This window comes from Channa argus, chromosome 13 (genome assembly GCF_033026475.1).
Source record: "Channa argus isolate prfri chromosome 13, Channa argus male v1.0, whole genome shotgun sequence".
Classification (NCBI taxonomy): Eukaryota; Metazoa; Chordata; class Actinopteri; order Anabantiformes; family Channidae; genus Channa; species Channa argus.
Genome location: NC_090209.1, coordinates 8,824,323 through 8,838,832, shown reverse-complemented (window position 1 = coordinate 8,838,832; position 14,510 = coordinate 8,824,323). Strand labels below are relative to the sequence as shown.

The 14,510-nt window shown below is 40.1% G+C and overlaps 1 protein-coding gene across 1 annotated transcript in view; it reads right to left on the bottom strand.

Annotated features, from left to right (window-relative positions):
* LOC137140011 (cadherin-4-like) overlaps positions 1-14,510 on the bottom strand; it is a 218,931-nt gene that overhangs the window by 83,887 nt on the left and 120,534 nt on the right. The gene's annotated exons all lie outside the window — the stretch shown is intronic.

The following is a 14,510-nucleotide window of genomic DNA, read 5'->3' as shown; positions in this document are numbered from 1 at the left end:
GGCTGCAGAACGGCAAAAAGCCTGCACAATTAGACCTCGCCATCTGCAGGAGAGGTGCTAATGTGAAGTTGGAACTATGAAGAAAGATAAAAAGAAAAATGAACTATAGAAAACATGACCTCAGAAGACATGTTTACATATTACATACTATACATAGTTGAATGTAAAGTAAACTTTATTTATTATATATATATATATATATATATATATATATATATATATATATATATATATATATATATATATATATATATATATATATATATATAATTTTCTATTTACACTGGACATTAATGCACTATGCACTCCTCCTACTAAAAAAAATCATACTGCATTTAGTGTTCAGAAAGCCTCCAGGCAAACATGCTTTAGAGATGTACAGCAATCTAGCATAGTCAAAAATTGCCAAAGGCACAATGTCCCCATAGGGTATGTGACAGCTCAATTTGACGGAGTGGAAAAACATTAAACGTGCTACGACAAAGATGTAATGTCAAATTAAAAAGTGCACATGTGCACAATAATGGGGCTTTCAGACACAACATGACAATGGCTATGCCACAGCGGTTTGTTGATATTCGAAGCAAAGCTTGTGTGCAGCACATCCCTTGGTGACCTTGTGCTTGCACAGAGGTCAAAGTTCAATACAGCTGAATTTAGTTGAACTTTGACCGCTGCTCGCTATGAGGAATAGTTGCGGGACAGCTATAAATGAAGAATCCAGCCATGATCCAGGCGGGTACAAACTCAACATTCAGGATCAGCAACTGTATGTCTAACACAAGTGAAGAGACCTTGGCAGAAAAGATGTAGCATGGAAACAGAACAGAAAACAGAAGTAGACAATTTAGACTTTAGCCCCTTAAGGCTTAAGTCTATGCATACTACAGCTATACAGTGCATCGATCAGGCACAGTATTAAATACACCTAATGGTTTTGTTTAGCATGGATAACATTTGATGGTAGACATCATCAACAGGTGTAAGAACATACAGGGCATTGCAGATTACTGAGTGTGAGGCTGTGTATTAGACAAGCATGAGTGTTCATGTTGACCACAACATTTAAATCACAAGGTTGTTTTAATGCGAGGGCTGATCCGAATATGTCTGTGTCTCTCTTTGCACTGCATGTGTGTTAGATACAAACTAATGTGTGTTTGTGTGTATAGTATGTGCACCCAACCACACACAAACACACACACACAAAACACACACGCATAGTTGTGATGTATTGCCAATTTGGCCATGGTTGCCTCACCTGCACCTGGTTTAGTGAGGCAAAGCCAACTGGCTCCTGATGAGTTTGGAAAATCACTAAACAAGTAGAGCGGTTTTAGAAATGCATGAGGCGCTTTTCTGTGTAGCATTACCATGATTCATCTTCACAAAACTGCAAAAGCTTGTGATAATCGCTTTAGCTAATCCTTGCACGCTTTGGGCAAACAAGCACGGAGAGAGTGAAGGGGTGGTTCTTTAACCCTGGGGGCAGGAGTAAACTGGGTAATGGTGGTGCTGTGGGTGCAACATGGTCAGCATTGGAGGTGTTTTTCCTCTCCTTGTATGTTGTCTGTACAGGTTTCATAGCACACTATCACCACACCAAACCTAAAATTAAATGCAAAAGAAAATGTGAGTATAAGATCTGACTTGACATTTACTGGTGCAAACGATTAGTTTAGGGTGTTAGGATTTGATTAGAGGACAAACTGTAAGGTTTATTAGTTTGGCTGTTATTTGTGTTTGTTGAACACGTGCATGGAAAGAACATGTCTACTTTATACAGTATGTGTGATTTTATAGCTTCATGGTCTAAACTCAAAACTGTGCATGCTAGCATCTCTCTCCATATATCCATCATTATCTATTACTTCTTTAACAGCATCATCGCCTCACATTCTCAGCTCTGCCACATTGCAAAGCCTCACCTGTACTGCTTCTATTCCTAGACTTTGGATGCCTCAAGAAGAGCATAAGCACAAAGGTTTACACCCAGACTGACACCTTCCTGGGATATGGCCTATAGATTTGGCCACAGGATCACCTCATTAGCATCACAAGGTGCTCTGCTCCCTGACAAGCGAGACTTCACCGCACTGCTCTCACAAAATAATGAGCAAATATAACCTCTAATAGCTAAATATAGGGAACCATGGTCTCAAGAGACTTGGAGCAGACACTGTACACCGTGAGAGGTGTCTTGAGCCTTTCAAAGTTTCCTTGTGGTGTAGGCGTGAGGAATGCACAAAGTAAACAAAAGACTTCAAAAAGAGGAAGTGATAGTTTGAACAGTGTTTGATGAGAGCTCTTAGCCTGTAGCTATAGCGCATTAGGCACAGATGAGCCACAGCCAGCTCCCACACTGTTAATGTGGAACACATTATAACCCCACAATGAGTTATGATTACCATTAAAGAGCAAATGATTCAGACTTCACAGCTGGATTTAAAGGGCTGCCACCGCTGTGCCCTGTCCTTTCTCATTTCCGCCCACGTTTATTCCACTGATACTCTGGTGACAATCACTCCACTAGACTTGCTTCACTGAGTGTGTCCACTCACATTTGTAGCATTTCAATTTCGATGAATCCATATACAGTATGTTGTGTTTGAATGTTTCTGTCTGCGAGCATAGTTGCACGCCCATATGAACCCATCCAAGAGCATGATTATATTGTACTGTATGCATCAAAAAAAGGAGCTAACAGACCATACTAGAAGACTGTGTGCACCTCACAAGGTCCCACAGTCTCTTGTTTGACTCAGCTGATAGGTGAGCTAACCTCCTCTCTCGAAGCATCCCAAATCTTTTTCTCTCTGCTTCTTTCAGGCGCAAGCAGGAGTCCTAATGATGCCATCAAGATTTTTGCCAAACCACGAGGGAGCAGCACAGGGGAACTTGTAGGGAGAAAAAAGGGTACAACGCGGGTAAGAGCAGAATCACAGACGAAGAGACCTCTCTTCCGATTGCTTTTCTTTTTTGCGCCCACGACATCTCTCTCTCTCCCTCTGGGGCCACGAGGCTAGCTGTGAAATGAATGAGAGGCAAAGTGTGGGCAGGCACTAACACTAAGATAATGATGCCGTTTTGTCAGCCCTGGCCTTAAGCTCTGTCTCTTGGCACATGAAAGAGAGCGGAGATGGCAGGACAGTATGATGGAAGAGAGGCTCTGTGGTTGTAAGCTAACAGTACTGAGCGTGCGTTTTTTAAGTCTACAGGCATCTGTCATAGACATGACAGAAAAGCATTTGATTCAGCCGTTTGATCCACAGAAACACAGCTAACAGGCTAAGAGAGCTTTCACACTGTGTTAAGAGTGTCAGTGGTCAGAAACCTCAACTGCTTTTCTCCATCTACACTGCAGTTAGAGATCAGCTGTGAGCAATTATGGCAAAGAGAAAAGTTTCCCTCCAGACATATTTGAGGTGGGAGACAGTTCTTACAATCATTTATAATATGTGGACTCCAGTGAGCTGGCCCTGACCGCAGTGGAGAAAATAAAGAGAAGAAACCTGCATTTTGTTATTAGGCTGTGAACTGTTAAAAGTTACCCGAAGGAAACCATCAGAGCAACGATTGGTACTAATTATCATTGCTGTTAAACATCAGACAAACAAACAAAAGCACTGCAAATATTAAATGTGTTCTCCACGGGTTGAATTGAGCCTCATTTATTCTCAGTCCTGCTGGAACATGATTTGTGGCTGCAAACACTCATGCTGTGCATGAGATACTAGGCAGATGCTTAGTTACGACTACACCAGTAAAGACAACACTTAATGGTACAGTCACGCAACCGGGAGGTGGGGAAGGGGGGGCAGCATAGGCGATAAGCTGGGAGAAAAATCATAAAGTGCAAAGCTTTGAAAACAGATAATTAGATCTGTGACAACAGAGCACAATAACAGTGTCAGCGGGGATGGAAATGACTGCATTGCATGAGACAACAGCACAATGTGCCTGTCTGAACAATTCTAATATATATCATATTCAGTGATTGACTCAGACCTCGCATCATGCAAGCTGCTAATATGTATAATGACAGCAAGATGTAAAAGAGAAAACTTTATTGTTCAGCAAATCTGAGTTTTTTGGCAAATCTGCCCGTTAGACACTGGGTCTTCTAAGTCTGTCAGAAGCGATCACTGACAGAACAACAGCACAGTAAGAAACAAAAGTCCTGTCAGGGTCTCATTAGGCTGCTCATTAGGAGGGTAGCTGTATATTTAAACTTTCTCCATGACTGACCATTGAGTCAAGGCCAAGTCATCTCTCCTGCTCTCGCTTGCAAGGCTGAGAGCTTGAGGTCAGTAGGATCTGTCATTATTAGTTCCGTTACATTTTCTCTGACTGGTTTGGATCTTGTGACCTGATCCTTGGGTCTGACAGTTTCAGGCCCTGTCAGAATGCCTAACCTTCTCTCCTCTAACATAGCACTTTGCATTCATTTTGATGCTGTAAATCACGTCCTTTCATTTTCTTACATGAGCCTTGCCTGCAGGCTCCCGACACTATATTGGAACTGAACCATGCACTTTGACTATTTATTTGCCGGCTTACTGTTTATGGCAGTGTACAGTACATGGCTCTACAAATTGCAGAGCTGTACAACAGTATAGACCAGCTCATGCATTAGCTTAACTGCTTAAGTAGACAGAGAAAATTAGACTAACATAGCTAACATGGCTTGAATTATAAGCAGGTGTCAATCATGTGTACATCAACTGTGAAACAGTTCCAGGATACAACCGTACTGGTGGAGGTCAAAATAGGACAGGGCATTGTCAGAAAAAACTTTCCGCCCCAGGGTTTGGTACAACTTGGCTGGCAGCCCCACATACAAGCTTCCTTCCACTTCCTCCCACCCTAAATAATCTATATTCCTCTGAAGAATTTCATACACACAACCCTCACCCATTATACATGTTGCTACAGACAATACCTTCTTTCACGTTTTAACTCACCCTTTATTGTCTTTCATAGCAGAATTTTGAAAGTGAGATACCTTAAGAGAGGGCTACAATATTGTCTCTTTAAAACATTTCACACCCTTGTGTGTGCATGCTTTCTTTGCTGGGTTGCCAGAATACATCAGCTTGGCTGGCTTCAGTGCTTGCTGGGATATATATTCTACAAGCCTCTCAACTCTACCTTCATTCAAAATATATCGCCTCATTTGGTGCTTTATTGATGATGGTGTTTTCCTAAGGAATGTCTGGTTTTATTGTGTTAACACTGAAACAAATTAGTATAAACTGGAGTTTGCAAAGGCAGCAAGTAGTTAATTGAAAAGAAAGAACTCAAACTCTATTCAAAAGTGTTTTTATGTTTACATTTATTTTTTTCCCATTTCCTATCAGAGTGGGAAGAGGGCATAATAGAGAAGAGCAGCAGGCAGGACTAATCAGATGTGAACATTCCATCTATGGAGGAAAATCTGCTGAAAAGTAAAGTTGTTTGGAAAAGAGATAAAAAAGAATAAATAGAATGGGGGGAAATGAAAAAATAGTCAAGGGAAGATAAGCTAGAGAATCATCAACTTAGTCGATATGATCTCCTGTAGGTTCTGTGGACACTGGCCGTGGACGGGAAATATTTGAGGAGAAGGTGAGAAAAACAGCAGGGGGCAGGAGTAGAACATGAGATGCGGATGCAATTAAAAGGCAGCATCAGAGGTGAGGGAGGATTGCGGGTGATTAATGTCCCAAACACTCCAGAAAGTCCCCTGACACACCGACACACATACAGATAACATCTTTTTTACTGTTATTTTCTTCCCTTTTCTGCAGTACAAAGTTCTCGTGTTGCACTACAATGAACTACAAACTAAAACTTTTAAGTGTTAGAAATCCAAATTATAAATCCTTTTTTAACCTAGCTGTGGACATCACTCAGTAGTCGACTATGGGTTCAAAAGTCTTTGGGAGCTTACGACAAAGGTTCTTTTCCATAGCAGTCCATTATAAATTAGATAACATTGGAAAACTAAGTCCCCAATCACATTAAATTGTTTTTTCACACTTAAATGGTCATATTGAATAATGGAATAAAGAACTGTAGAAGCCCAATTTGTGTGCTCATTTGTTTTTGTGTAGTTTGCTTACTTAATCTGCCTTTTCTCTTCACAGTGGGTTACAGCAGTGGCACATACTTACAGAGACATAATGCATGCATCCTTGTGCCATAATTACTGGGTACTACAGAAATTGTCTATGCACTTGAAAGAGTCAGCTTTCAGAAACCCACATGTATAAAGATATGGACAAAAACACACAGTTACAATCACACATATGCACACAAACCAATGCAATTTCATTCGATCATTTATCAGCCCATACAGCTGCTTCACAGCCAGACAGAAGATGAAAACAGCACTTTTGTTTATGCTGCCATAAATAGTGAGCTTGTGTGAAAAAGGAAAAGAGGGAGAGAAGCGCCATCTTTACAAACCGAATGGCTCTTTCTTGCCATAGTCCAGGTAACTTATGTGTGAGACAGGAGACAAATGGCCTTCACTACTGTATTGAACTGTTGAAGGTAAAAAGAGTTAAGGGGAAAAAAAAAAAACTGATACCTACAGTATACTACCTACTACAATAAGCCAATCCCCATCATCCTAGGATTAACCACTGGCTAATCAAACGAAGATTTTGTGATTTGTTGTTGCACTCTTATTCGGCTGAGGCCCTATGTTCTCATGATGCCCTGTGGGTATATTATAGTTACTATATACTGCAGGCCTCTCCCAAAAACCTTTATTCCCTCTGCCTCACCAGGAGAAAGAAGATTAGATTATTAGAGTCAATACTAGACTAAAATGTGGATTGTAGAGGAGATGTAGTAAAGAAAACTGTACTATGGGAATAGACTGATTTATGGTACATCATCATTTGGGCTGGTGTGTGGGGTAATCAGTTAATCAATCAGTGGCAAAATGTATGTGATGTAAAACATAGTGAACATGTAAAACCATTTGCAATTGAAAAAGATTTAATACAGTGGACAATGCACAAGCAAGACAGCAACAGTATGAAAGCAGAACATCAATGTTGTCCACATAAAGCGTAATGACGTGGCAGAGACTGTTTCCCAACTAATGTTGCTTAGCAGCACTCCAATTTTAAGTACCAATTACTACCGGCAAAACCTGAAGATGGCCCCTGTGGAACTCTTCTGTGGAAGTGGAAACACACTTATTCCCACAAACACAGTGCACAGAACAACTATAAGCAGCTACAAGTGGAAGGTGCTACCTATTAGTCAGTTGCCATTGCCCTTAAGGAATAAGGTAAGGGTTTGCTCTGACTGCTGTAAGGAAGCAAAAGAATCCAGCCCTTGCAGATTCCCTCTGAGGGCATGGGGACACTTGGTAATTCAGAATAGAGCTGTCACTGGCAAACCTGCTGGACACTGCTGCACACCGGGAATAGAATCAAACTTTCACCTCAGCCTCATACAAATAGCAACTGATGAATTAAGAATGAGTCTAGACAAAGACTTAAAAAAAGCCATCTCTTGTAGAACAGCACTGCTACAGGGAGCAAGGGTAAGAGAGAAAGGTGTATAGCTTGGGATGAGGTTAGTTGGACTCCTGGGGAAAAGAAGGACAAGGTGCAATATCTAGCTATGTCTGTGAGGACTGTGCACATTTAACTCCACTCTGACAATACAGGGCAAAAAGTATGTATTATGGTATCCCTGTTTCTGCCCCAGGGTGGTCCTGTGAAGGAGACAGTGTTCTATTGCAATTAATATCGACTCTGAGATGGATACAGAGAACAAGAAAGAAAGTAAACAGCAGAGAGAAAGGAAACAAAAACATGGAATAAGCAGAGGAATGCTGCAGTGGAGGGTAGAGCTGCACGGGAGGAGATATGCGGTCTGTGAGTGTAATCAGAGCGAGGGAGTGGTGCATCATTATTCAGAGGAAGAAGCTGGCGAAGAAATCTAAGAGGTAAACCTGATGATGGAGGAGCCTATGAGTGTCCTACTCCCCTCTATCGCTGCCCCCAAGTCCCTGCCTGTTAAACTCTGAATCTGGAGCGGAGAAACGTGGAGAGAACAGCAGCAGGTGCAGTGCTACCCATCACTATCGCAATGGGGAACATGGTGCCACATTTACTCCTAAATCAGAACATGGCAGTGAGGTCGAGTGAGCTCAGTGGTTTGTGTGTATTAGTGTGCGTGTGCGTTACTTTGGGACACTTTACAGGTGCACCTATTCAAATATACTGATATCTAATCAGTTAATAATATAGCAGTAACTCAATACATTTAGGCATGTAGACATGGTCAAGACAATATGCTGAAGTCCAAACCCAGCATCAGAATGAGGGAAGAGACATGATTTAAGTGACCTAAATGATTTAAGTGAATGTGGCATAGTTGTTAGTGTCAGGTTGGTCTGAGTATTTCAGAACCTGCTGATCAACTGGGATTTTCACACAACCATCTCTAGGGTTTACAGAGATGGTCTGAAAAAGAGGAAATATCAGGTGAGTGGCAGTTTTCTAGTGGTGTAATATTTTCTTAGCACACATTGAGCCTCTTCGTACCAATTGAGAATTGTTTAAATGTCACAGCCTACCTGAGTATTGTTGACCATGTCTATCCCTTCATGGCCACAGTGTACCCATCTTCAGGTGGCTACATCCAGCAGGATAATGCACCATGTCACAAAGAAAAAATCATCTCATCCTAGTTTCTTAAAGATGACACTGAGTTCACTGCACTCAAATGGCCTCCGCTATCACCAAATCTCAATCCAGTAGAGCACCTCTGTGATGTGGCAGGACAAGAGACTCACATTATGGACGTGTGCAGTCAACTCGAGCAACTGCGCGATGCTATCATGTTGATATGGACCAAGATGTCGAGGGAATGTTTTTCATCAACTTGTTGAATCTATGCCAAAGAATTAAGGCAGTTCTGAAGGCAAAAGAGGGTCCAACCAATACTAGCACAATGTAGCCAAACAGTGGCCAATATAATGCATGGACACAATGTGACTTACTATATGTAAACTCCCTTTATTTATTTGGTTATCTTAGATTTTATTATTTTTTTAAATTGATTTAGCTTTTAAAATCACAGATAAATGTTAATTAAAATGTTCATAGTATGTTCCCAGGCTCAGAGTGCAGTTTGCAAACTGATCAACAATTAAAACTCCAAATTCAAGCTTGAGTGACAAACACAGACAAGCAACATAGAAGCTTGACATTAGCTCATTAAAAAAAATTGACAAATAAAATTGATATCTAATTCATTTCTAAGGTACTAATCTATTTATCGCCTTATCTGTGCAGCCCTGCTGTACATCTATGAAGCTAGCGTGTCCATTTGAGTCATGGTTAATATGTTGTATATTATCTTGACTACACAAAGGGTGTCACTTTTTGTATCTTGAAATGTATAAGACGGTTTTAAAATTGCAACTCTTTGCGTTTCATCTTCAAAGATAGATAAACAGATGGGTACTGAGTGAAACGGTTTGTTCTTTTCCTTCTATATAAACTGAATAGAGATTAATTGAAGAGATGTGCTCTCTTTCATTCTTGAATTGTCCTTGCTCCGCGTCTCACGAGCCAAAAGAATTACAGGCTACACTAGAACAATTAAGTCTGCCTCCTGTCCAGATGCTATCAGAGCTGCACACAGTAAACAAGAGCAGATAGGAGCAAGCCCCAGGAACTGAAATGAATCACAGTCAAGGTCTGATACAGATGATCTTCTCTTTCTTCCCTACGCAGATAAAACACACCTCAGCTCCTGCCCAGTGCTTACATCCAGGCAAAGAGCTTATTCAGCTGTTATATATTCTAGCTTATATTCATTTGGCTACATGTTTTCTGAAATAGAAAGTTCTCCAGATGAAATAAGCTCTGATGAGCCTAGCAATCACTGAGTAAACTATGTGTAAGCAGATGTATGCATACTTGATACTGTGATTTATACATGTGTAAGCATGCACAAAACATTTATTTAAGGTTCCCACCAGAACGTGTCCTCCTGTCGGTGTGTGCCTGTGTATCTGTATAGGGGCTTCGCTGGTGTACGCAAGCTATACACGGTACAAAAAGGGAAGATAGAGATGACACATGGGCAGACAGACAGAGCTGAGATAGGCTCTGTCAGCCCAGAGGTGGCTATCTCCAGCTTCATATGTCTCCTCAGCTCTTTGCACAAGATTAGCTGCGTGGCATGCTAAGCTCAGTTCAGAAACTGACAAATGCCATTCTAAACAGTATTTGTGACTTGTGATTTATTTAAGGGGGACTCATCTAGCCTACTAAAAGGACAGGGAAAAGCAAGAACACATGCTTGGCCTGGCTTTCAATCTTGGCTATGACATTCTCTGTGGTTTGAACTAGTTTCACTGAGATGGAGACAGAGAGTTTAAGTAATGGAAAGTATTTGCTGAAGACGAGACAGAACAGACAGAGGTCAAATACTGTATCACTCTAATGATGTTGTAAGTCGGAAAGGGCCAAGAAACCAGCATTTGAGTTTCACCTCTATGTGCTGAATTCATGTACATATTAGTCAGAAATATTCTTCCCATTTTGGTGCATTTTTTGCATAGAAATTCCTTCACCATGCTCTTTGTGGGTTCAAGCTGAATTTCCTGTTGAACACATGCAGATTTCTTTGGACTAACATAAGGAGGCGATACAGTTTCAGCTTCACCCTGTTTTTACTCTTGACTCAGTCTCTACTCGCTTCTCCGTGTAGGACTAGGTGACATGTTAACCTGTTTTGTTCATGTGCAGAAACAATATATCAATATATCACTAATAACACAAGTCTCTAGTTGGAAAAAGAAAAGAAAAAGAAATTACATGCAAATTTACAGAACTGAAATGTGAGAGTATGCAGGGAAAAAAAAAACATTTAGAAGAGCTGCTCAAAGTTTCCCCACAGACATCTGGCAAAGTGAACACAGTTTGCACCACATCATAATATCATCCCTGACATCAGCAGCATTCAAACCACCACTTCATGAATAGAGTAATGTTTCACTGCAGTTGTGAAGAGGCACTCTGTGTGCTACATAATGCTGCTGCCTACATTGGTACAGGGAACAGGATGCTGTTGTAGACCTGTGAACTCTGTCATCCTTTATTGAAGATGACATTTACTTTTAGCACACATCGCTCCTAGGCTTTCTCCCCTGCGCGGCCGGTTTTAAACACACAACTGGGAGCGCTCACTGCAAAACAGAGAGCACCACAGACACACAGAAAACACACAGGAGCTTAGAGTCTTTGATATTGCAACATAAAACACACTTGGATACAGATACTGTACACACACACAGACACACACTCATTTAAGCGTCTCCTGGGTCATCCTTTTCTGTACAATAATCCTTGTTAGAGATGCAGAGGCGTTGTAATGACAGCCATAACCATTCTGAGGCAGTTAGTTTTAGCATCATCTCAACTCCCAAGTCTGCTAGGAAGGCTACTCCACACACTTCTTTATTGCCTTCATGACCATTAGTATCTCCATTTTATTGCTGTCATCGTCACCATTTACCTGACAAACGCAGCCTCAGCAGGATTTCTCTTCTCTCAGCTTCTTTCTCCTGCCCTCTGACTCACAAATACAAGCTAGTTGAGTTCACATAGATACACAAATGTCACTTTTCATTCAAAGTCATTATATCATGAAAGGCGATTGGTTTCCTTTTCTTTGTCAAATGCTGATTTATGCTTTAATAATCAATCCTTTACTGGGTTCATTCTTAGAAAGACAAATAATCAGATGATGTTCAGTATCAATAAATTCTTCAATTGAAAATGCCAAAGAGCAAGCTAGAGCTTTCCTATCATAATCATAGTAAAGTTAATTCATATATTTCATATTAATATATACCCATTTAAATTTGTTTTAAATAAGCAAGTAACTAATTTGCAATGCTAGGTACCTAATTTGGACATCATGATATGCGCGCTACCAATACAACATTAATATGAATTAATGGATGTGATGCCACCTGATGGGCATCCAGAGCGTGAAACTATTTGCCTTAACTGACTTATGTGATTTGATTCGATCTGATTGGACTGCAACACTGGAAAAATGCTTACTAACCAACACATGCTTCAGTAGATCCACATGTAACCCACAGGAAATTCTTGCAAACGTAGTACATAATGAAAACATGATTTTCTTTGCTAAGTGCCTGCTTGGTGGATTTTCTGTTGCAGCAGCTCAAACAGGACCCTGGTGATAGAAGATAGTGGTCCAAAGGTAGAGTTGGGATCGTGTAGTGCTGAGATCTACACCCACTGATCTTACTGTGCTGACAGGCCTCTGGACACTCCTCTGTGGACCTTTATGCCTGGCCTCTGGCCTGATAAGTGCTGACATGACAGCCATGACACCACTGTGATAGACAAGAATCTGTGTGTGTGAAGGAGCATAAATGTGAGCATAGGATCTACCCAGGGATTGGTCTGTTGGTGTACAGTGTGTGGTGGCATCTGTTAAGTCCGCTCTGGCTGTATGTCTCAGATGTCAGGGATATACTTTTCTCACCTATAGCTTCCTTCCTTCATTGGAGTTGAGATCACTCTGAGAGACAGCACAAACACACAATAATCCTCGAAACACGTTTGTTTCCGCAGCTTTTATGGCAGTGGGATTTTCTCTGATGCAGGTGCTAGGACTTATGTCTGTTTGTGTCTGTTTGTGTGCTTAGCACAGAAATGCAATTATAGAGAGATTAGAGAAGACGATGCGCTGGCCAGAAGTGATAAATGCACATGTTAAATCTAAAGATTAAATCAGAGGGGCAGAAATGTACTTATACTGGTCCTGTGGTACATTCCCGTTAACTATATATTGTTATATATTTATATATGGTAAAAATGTTTGTGTCCATGTGTCCATGTGCCTTTTGTGTGTGCATTATATCATTTATGCATCATTTGCTGACCCTTCTCTTTGTTCCTCCTCTTTCCTCCTTTAACTCACTCAAAAGTTAAATTAAAGATATCTGATAATGCAATGTCTTTTAATGATCCTTTATATTTTATTTACATAACATCAAAAACATAGTAGTAATGTCTTTTCTGTGAATGAGCATCTCACTGAAAACATGCTGAAAAAGGTGCTTATTTTATTTTATGTAACTTTTGCAAATGATTTTAAACTGAATTTATTGCTGAATGAGACACACAAGCCAAAGTATTTAACTAAGGTAAAATAAATGTAATGATGAAGATGAAAGGATGAATTTTTAATATTAAAAATATACATTTAATTTGAATTTTACACTCAGTGACTACTTCATTAGTTCCACTAAAATCCAATGCAATACACTACAACAGCTCAGCCATCAATTCAACTTTACAAATATGTTCAGTTTTTATTGACTCTGTCTGAGAGGTGTTAATTTAAATTTGCTTAATACACAGGTTCTATTTTGCAGTCGTGTTGAACTAGACTGCTGAGAGGTGTTTCAAAATCCAATTTACAAAAATTAGGGTGGGAAGAATATTATAAACATTTTCAACAATAATGCAGTCCAACTCCGCACCACCAATGACTAGAACCTCAATGATAAACACCTACATAGCCATCAACCCTGATTACTAATAATTATATTCCTATGCAAGTAAACAGCCAATGTGATTATGTTTTTGTAGGAAACATAATGCATCAGATTTAATTCCAATGGTGAATATTTTTTTATTCGAATGAAGAATGATTCACAAGGAAGAGGTTGGGGAGGGGAATGGGCATATAATTCACAGGACTGTCAATTCACAGACCTGAGTACTACTCCTTACTGCTTCTTTGTCTAAGCAAAACACTTTGAAGTAGTCAATCTAAAGGCAGTGAAAAGGCTGAGGGACACAACAAACATGAGAACGCAAGCAATTCAGGATTAAATGTAGGAATCAAATCATGGTAAATGGCTCACTATTTTTGCATTCGGGATGTATATGTTTATTTTGTATGAGTCAGATCCAACAGCATAGACAATTTAAAGCTTTCCCCAGTCCACTCCAGGTCCAGCAGAAAAACAAAATGGGCTCTGCTAAGCAGCTCATCTGCTGCCTGTCTTTGGTTAAGCAAGAGATATATGCTAAGAGTAGAAAACATGCTGTATTTAAGATAATATATTCTCTGTGTCAAAGGTGCATGTTTTGCCTCAGGCCATGCTCTGCTCTTTCTCAGCAGAAGGATTACTCCATTTGCCAGAGTTAGAAAACCTTCAAAGTTCAAATGGTAAACAGTCTTCTGACAAGTTAGATTTTAACACTGCCTGCCTGTCATTACTGTATCTTACAAGCAACCTTTTGATCCTTGCAATATCAGGAATATGATTTCACAGAATTTGTGGTAGTCATGATGTTAGCTCTATGCAGAGGTTACAAAGCAATGTGTGAGCACATTTTTTATTTTTAAACAATGAATTCAACACTGAAGGATAAATCATATGTACTGTTATCAAACAGTAGTATAATCTTCTCGGGAGCTGCAATTAATCTTGA